This window comes from Astatotilapia calliptera, chromosome 16 (genome assembly GCF_900246225.1).
Source record: "Astatotilapia calliptera chromosome 16, fAstCal1.2, whole genome shotgun sequence".
NCBI classification, from domain to species: Eukaryota; Metazoa; Chordata; class Actinopteri; order Cichliformes; family Cichlidae; genus Astatotilapia; species Astatotilapia calliptera.
Window position 1 is genome coordinate 2,050,665 of NC_039317.1, and position 7,476 is coordinate 2,058,140.

The 7,476-nt window shown below is 39.5% G+C and overlaps 1 long non-coding RNA gene and 1 pseudogene across 1 annotated transcript; both read left to right on the forward strand.

Annotated features, from left to right (window-relative positions):
- The first annotated feature begins 283 nt into the window (after positions 1 to 283).
- LOC113007325 (uncharacterized) lies at positions 284 to 1,937 on the forward strand (annotated as a pseudogene).
- Positions 1,938 to 2,111: 174 nt separating this feature from the next.
- LOC113007326 (uncharacterized) lies at positions 2,112 to 4,156 on the forward strand. The gene is made up of 3 exons (XR_003269903.1): positions 2,112 to 2,315; positions 3,401 to 3,493; positions 3,629 to 4,156. It is a non-coding gene; the product is annotated as an uncharacterized LOC113007326 (long non-coding RNA).
- Positions 4,157 to 7,476: the final 3,320 nt, after the last annotated feature.

Genomic DNA, 7,476 nt, shown 5'->3' on the forward strand with positions numbered 1-7,476 from the left:
TGGGCGATATGAGATTTTTTCATATCACGATATGTTTTTTTCATTTCAGGCGATAACGATATCTATCACGATATAAGCCAAATAACTATATTTGTAAGATTTAAATGTGCCGTTGCTCACAAGTAAAATGTGAAATAATCAGCAGCTTGTTTTTATCTAAATATTTATTTCCCATAATAAGTTCAACAGGGTAGATGTACTTAAGGAACATGAGAGTCAAAGGAGCTTGCAAAGAAAAGGGTCTGGACTTCTTTAAGTCCAGACGCTTTTCCCTCCATCCAACCTCACAATACAAGAAAAGAAGGCCGTCGCTTCCTTGAGCAAAGACCGCAACATCACTGTTTTACCAGCTGATAAGGGAAGATGCACCGTGGTCCTAAACACTACAGATTACCATACAAAGATCACTACTCTCCTCAGTGACAACAATACCTACGAAGCCCTAAAGCGAGACCCCACAAGCAGCTACAAAAAGAAAGTTATAGCTTGCCTTCAAGACTTTGAAAAGGACAAAATCATTGACCGCCTTACATATCACCGCCTTTACCCAGGGGATGCCATACCCTGCATCTGTGGACTTCCTAAGATCCACAAGGAAGCTGTCCCACTCAGACCCATAGTCAGTAGCATAAACTCAGCCACTTATAACATTGCTAAACACCTTGCTACCATCCTTGCTCCTCTCGTGGGGAACACCCCACACCACATCAAGAACTCCACCGACTTCACCGACAAGGTCCAGAAACTTACCCTGGATCCAGATGAAACCATGGTGTCCTTTGATGTAGTCTCTCTCTTCACTTGCATACCCACCACGGAGGCCGTGGAGACTGTCAGAAAACGACTACAAGAAGACAGCTCCTTGGAGGACAGGACCAACTTCACACCCGATCAGACCTGCACACTGTTAGACCTCTGCCTCACCACTACATATTTCAAGTACAACGAAGGCTTTTACAGACAAAAACATGGCTGTGCCATGGGCTCCCCCGTGTCACCTATTGTAGCAACCTTTACATGGAGGAAGTGGAAAGGAAGGCTCTTGGCTCTTTCAAAGGAAGAGTACCCAGCCACTGGTACAGATATGTGGACGACACCTGGGTCAAAATCAAGACACAACAAGTGGAATCCTTCACTGCGCACATCAACGCTGTGGATAAGAACATCAAGTTCACCAGGGAAGACACAAAGGACAACTGTCTGCCTTTCCTGGACTGCGCTGTGCACATTGAAGAGAACGGCAACCTCAACATCGAAGTTTACCGGAAGCCCACACACACGGACCAGTACCTCCTCTTTGACTCCCATCACCCTCTGGAACACAAACTTGGAGTAATCAGGACCCTACACCACCGGGCAGAACATGTTCCCTCTAAGCCTGAAGGGAAAAAGAAGGAACACACACATGTAAAGGAAGCACTCATAACGTGCGGCTATCCTAAATGGGCGTTCTTAAAGTCAGCAAAGAGGCACAGAAAAGAAGACCAGACACCAGCGAGGGAGGATAAGAAGGACAGACGCAACAACATTGTCATCCCCTATGTAGCCGGCGTATCAGAGAAACTCAGGAGAGTTTTCTCCAAGCATGACATCCCGGTGTATTTCAGACCCAGCAACACACTCAGACAGAAACTGGTTCACCCGAAAGACAAAACGCCAAAACACAGACATAACAATGTGGTGTATGCTGTACAGTGCAGCGAGGAATGCTCAGACCTCTACATTGGAGAGACCAAACAGCCACTTCACAAGCGCATGGCACAACACAGAAGAGCCACCTCCACAGGACAAGACTCAGCAGTCCATCTGCATCTAAAGGTCAAAGGTCACTCTTTCGAGGATGCCAATGTTCACATTTTGGACAGAGAGGACAGATGGTTTGAAAGAGGAGTGAAAGAAGCATCTATGTCCACTGTGAGCGACCATCTTTGAACAGAGGCGGGGTTTACGACACCAACTCTCTGCCATCTACACTCTAAGAAATGATACATTGATGTTGCTAGCATTATGTAAACGTTTTATGTTAAAATTAATGTCACAATTGATTTTTAACTCTAAACACAAGGATATTGTTTTGATTTTAATTAATAACACAATATTTCAATACAACAAAATGCAGTACATTAAATTCAACGTAAAAAGTTCATTTAAAATGAACAGCACTTTAATTTGAAGAGGATTGTCCTAACAGGCTCTCCGTACTTCTCAGTTTGCACATGTGCAGTGTGGAAGTTTGAACAACTGCCATTTTCAAACGAAACTTGCATCATGCTCAGAAGCCTGGATAAAATCCATTGCCATTTGAGGATTATTTGGTAAGTACAACCATTTAAGGATGACATATTTGGTTAATGTGTACTAAATGATAAACATCCGACATTTTCGGGAGTACTTCTGTATGTTTTATTTTAAAACAAATGATGTCTGGTAATTTTTTTTTTTAGCATTCTAGCTTGTATGCCTCTCACAGGTGTTATTAGTCAGGCATTTAACAAATATTATTGGGCCCACTTCGGTGTAATTTCCCAAAATGTTTTACGATTCATGTTAAGCTGCAACTTGCCTACTAAGAACTGCAGCTTTAAAATTACTCCCAACATCTACCGCGCATGCTCCCTGGTGTCAGTAATGAGCACCAGGAGCGCCAGCGATCCGATCCGTTTGAAGAATGAAATATATGTATAGTGTATTTTAGAAACATGCATCAAATAAGTTGCTACATTGTTTGAAGGAATTCTACCCCGTGTTGATATCTGGTTTAGTGTTAATATCAGTGATTAAAGTGTAAGACATGCATTTATCTTGTGTCATTAAAATGCAGCATTATGTGTAATACAGCTATATGTAATGCATTTAACTCCTTGTATCAGTTCCATTGATTATCAAAGTGACAATTTGTGTGTTCCCCCTTCATTTTATGTTGGTCAGCTAGTTCTGTCTGTCAGTAGATGCAACAAAAGTGGCTCAGATGTGATTGTGGTTACTGTTATCTTTTATTGTAACTCTTGTTATCGTAATAAATACCAGAAAATATTGTGATAGGATTTTGAATCCATATTGCCGAGTTCTAATCTTCTATTTCATTTTAACATTTTTAGGGGTACAATTAATAATTATATTGTTGAACAGTCTAGAATTGATTAAAGCAAAAGTGAAAGCTTTCATGTATTGTCAAAAATGAAAAGCTTCTAGTTTTGTGTTCATATATTTGTTGATCTGACTCAGAAGAATCAGTGCCTAACCAATCATTAACCTCACTGAATGTCACTAATGTGAGTTGTCAAACATTGTTTAATTACTCATCGCTAATCACTCATCTGTTAATATTTTTGACTTTGGTTTGGGAAGAGGTGGAAAAGAACCAAAATCTTGTCTCACATTGAGTTCTTATCTCCACCAGAATATCAGCATTGATGTTCGACGGGAATGCGTCCTAAAAACTATCTGTGTCTACTTAAATAAAAAGCCAGATGACCTGTTCAAGGAATTCTTGGTAAGTTAGAAAAGGGGAAAGATCAGTTTGTTTGTTTGGTTTTTTTAATTTGGGTTAGTAAATTGAAGGTGGGTTCATTTGTTCATATGTATCTATATGCAAGTAACTTTTTCCCCCCTTTGTTTTCATTTTAAGGATGTGGATCTTAGTGCAAGAAGAGAAACGGAGCAGCTGACTTTAGGAGTCTGTGTTGTCAGACATGAAGGAGCAGACTCTGCAGATACACCTGAGGACATTGGTGTCATCATAGAAGGATACACTGTGCTGAAAGCTCTTAGTGATGTGGCAAAGGGGTGTGCCCTCCTGCTTGGACTAATCTACAGTCTAAATCTGAGGTACCCAAAGCACCTGAAATACATATTTGAATTTCTTCAGAAGGTGCTGATGGAGTTGGATGGGAACAACCTATCCATGAATGTGCAAGTTCTGAAAAACAAACTGCTTGAGTGAAACAGCCTGCACTGAACTATAGAGGACACTGAACTGGTTACAAGATTCTCAAACCCATCTCCTTGCACTTTATAAACTGTTCAGTTTGAATTCCGCAAGAACTTCTGCAAGGCCTCATACTTTTTGGCATGCTTTGTTCATGTTGAACTTTTACCACCATCCAGCTACATTGAACAAGACTGCTCCTAAGTTTGGACTTCATTTTAAGTTTTGGGGAAAAAAAAGGTTTTTTAAATATGGACAAAAATGCCACTAAAGTCATTTCTACTTGTTGTTTATAGGACTGTATTGTGAGTTTTCCATTGTACCTGAAGCAAGTTTAAATTAAGTCATGTTAATGTTAAAAATGTTGGAATCACAACACTTTCCAGTTTTAATAACTTGATTTTAACATTCTGCATTATGTCTTCCTGTACTTAATATGCACTTGCATATATGTGAAGATATTTTTGTTTAGGAAAAAGGCATTGATCTAGAATTTTGAACAGCTCAAAGTTTGCTTCAGCACATTTTACACCAAGTGTTATTAAAGTTGGGTTAACTGAATAAAATTGTGTTTGATTTATTCAATTTACTTTAAATAGAGTAAGTAATTTAATCCTATAGTTTCAGTAGAGCTCGTTTAGGGTTAGTCAATTTATCAGATGTACTTAAAATTTGTTGTTCAAATTAAATGTGTCATACATTTTAGATTTCACTAACCCAGTTGTGTGGAACCGGTTGACATAACTGGGTGGAGTAAATGCAACATCTTATTTTATAGAGTAAGTAGGGCTTGTTTTGGTTGAGTAGATTTTATTTAGTGTTGTCAATTTAAGTCAACATGTTAGTTAGATCAACATTATGATATTTAGTTAATACAACACCATTCTTGTGATTTGCATTTAATTAGCCAAAGCTTGACAGATGTACTTAAAATTTGTTGTTCAAATTAAGTGTATCATACATTTTATATTTCACTAACCCAGTTATGTGGAACCGGTTGACATAACTGGGTGGAGTAAATGCAACATTTTATTTCTTAGAGTGTATAATCCAGTTTTGAGTTCCCTCCCCAGACGCCTTAACGCCCACTCACATCCTGGGCCATCTGACCTCAGGAATTCGCATGATAAGGTGGGGCCAGGTTTCACAATGAACACACCCGAAACTCTGGCTGATTGGGACCCACCCCCAGTTTCCCACCTTGGCTCAGGCGATTAGAGGATCATCAGGGGGTCCTTTTGTCCCTCTGTGGGGGGAAACTCCCACTAGGTTTATATCTGGGACTCTCCACCATTTGACCTTAGAACTGAAGAAGCTTCTTGGATGAGAGGTGAAACGTCTTCAAGTAACTTAAAGAAGTCCAGACGCTTTTCTTTCCAAGCTCCTTAGACAACGATGACCTGGATGACTGAGAACCTTCACAGACATATTGCCGTACATTTTGGGAGGAACACCCTTCAACTGGTGCGGGAGTATGAAAGGGAGTCAATTGACTAAACTGTCAATTCCACTTAGAAACAAAGTATTAATTCTAAAAATAAATCTTAGTTTGTTTTACAGAAGAACAGACAAAACTGACTAACTTTTGTCAATATCAAATAAACTGAGAACTAAAAGGAAATTCTCAATCTCTCCTTGTTGTATAGCTGAGCTTTTCAAACAGTTTTAACAGTTACTTTAGTCTGACAAAAGCCGAATGACGAATTAGCGCTTCCAGTCAGAGACTGAGGCTACGTCCACACGTACACGGGTATTTTTGAAAACGGAGATTTTCCGTTTTCGTTTTAAAAATAATCCCGTCCACACATAAAGGCAGAAATGAAGGAAAACGCTGCTATGAACATGCCAAAGCAGCAGGTGGCGCTAGATTCCTAACCGTGCAGAAATGTTGGCCAATCAGAAGTCTAGAAGCCTCGGTGGAAAAAGTAAACAAAGCTGGGGCATAGAAGCAGAACCGAGTCGTATGTGTGGAGGGACAGTAACTGTGTGTATATGTAAGCATTTAAACACTGCAGAGAGTAGAATTAACAGTATTGTAGAAATTCATTTCACCGAAACAATAACGTGGCGCACAGTGTGACGCATGCACCAGTTTATTGTATTTCCAGACTTGCTTTCGGCACAATTTACAGTGCACGCTACTCTGTTTTTGTCAGACTTGAAATTAGAGATGGACCGATCCGATATTACGTATCGGTATCGGTCCGATACTGACCTAAATGACTGGATCGGATATCGGAGAAAAATAAAAAATGTAATCCGATCCATTAAATATCACGAAAGCACCTCACAAAACTTGCAACACGCCGTAACTCACCTCAGAACGTTAGCATGTCGGAGCAGTATGCATCACGTGATAGAGCGGCTGTGGCATGCGGGACCTGTGGTCTGGATAGCATGTGGAGCTTCGCTAGCAACCTGGCATTTCATCTCCGACAAAGTTATCCCGAGAGAAGTAAAGCAAGTGTGTAAGTCCATCTCTGAATGTTTGTAAAGCATTCCTGCGTTAAGCTTAACAAGCGATATATGGAGCAACTGCCTCTCCTGCTGCTACTTCAATCATGAAACTGCTTAACGATCAGCTGATCGGCTTTTCTGTCGCGAGTCTGTCTCTGGTTTGTTTTTGGCCCACTTTGCACCAGAAAGAGGAAACCAGCGGCTGAACAACAGCAGCACGTTTAAGCTTGATCAGCTGTTGTTAGAATTTATTTAATATTACTTTCTACACCAGGATCTTTTTCTACGTAGCTGACGCTGGTAACTGTGCAGGGGCGGATCTAGCAAAGTTTAGCCAGGGGGGCCGATAGGGCATTAACTGGGAAAAGGGGGCACAAAGACATACTTTTCTTTCTTATTCTCATTTAAAATGTCTAGCTTTTAATAAATAATTATCTGACACACAAAGTTTTAATTTGATGTAAAATGAATAGAAGTCAATTACTGTATATAGTGACTATTAAGTCTAATATATATACCCTAGTAAGCTATAGTACTTTTTCCTTTGGGAAGGTACCATCTGTGCAGTCTGCAATTTTGTTGAAGAAAGATGTTGAATCTATTTAATATTTCTTGAAAAATAATTGATTTCTGTGCATTTTTTTTCACACTGCATCAAATTAAGGTTGATTACGTCGATTAAGCATCATGAGGTGGCGCGTGAGGGGTGGTTCCCTATTTTTTATTTATTTATTTTTGTTGTTGCTGGGAGTTGGAACCCTATTAGTTAGGTTGCTTAATATTTCTGCTAAGTACTCTTTAAAATACCAGAATAGGGAGGATGGTGTAGGTCTAAGTTTATTAGATTGATCAGTATTGCTGAACTATGAAATATTTTTTTTGTATACAGGTATAACAGAATAGCTTTAGTGTAGTTGTTGTTTTAAACTTGAGTATGAACTTGCAGACTTGCAAAATGCAGCAAGATATTTAAAAAAACAGTTTTGTTGATTAAAAAACACTATATCGGATTCATATCGGTATCGGCAGATATCCAAATTTATGATATCGGTATCGGTATCGGACATAAAAAAGTGGTATCGTGCCATCTC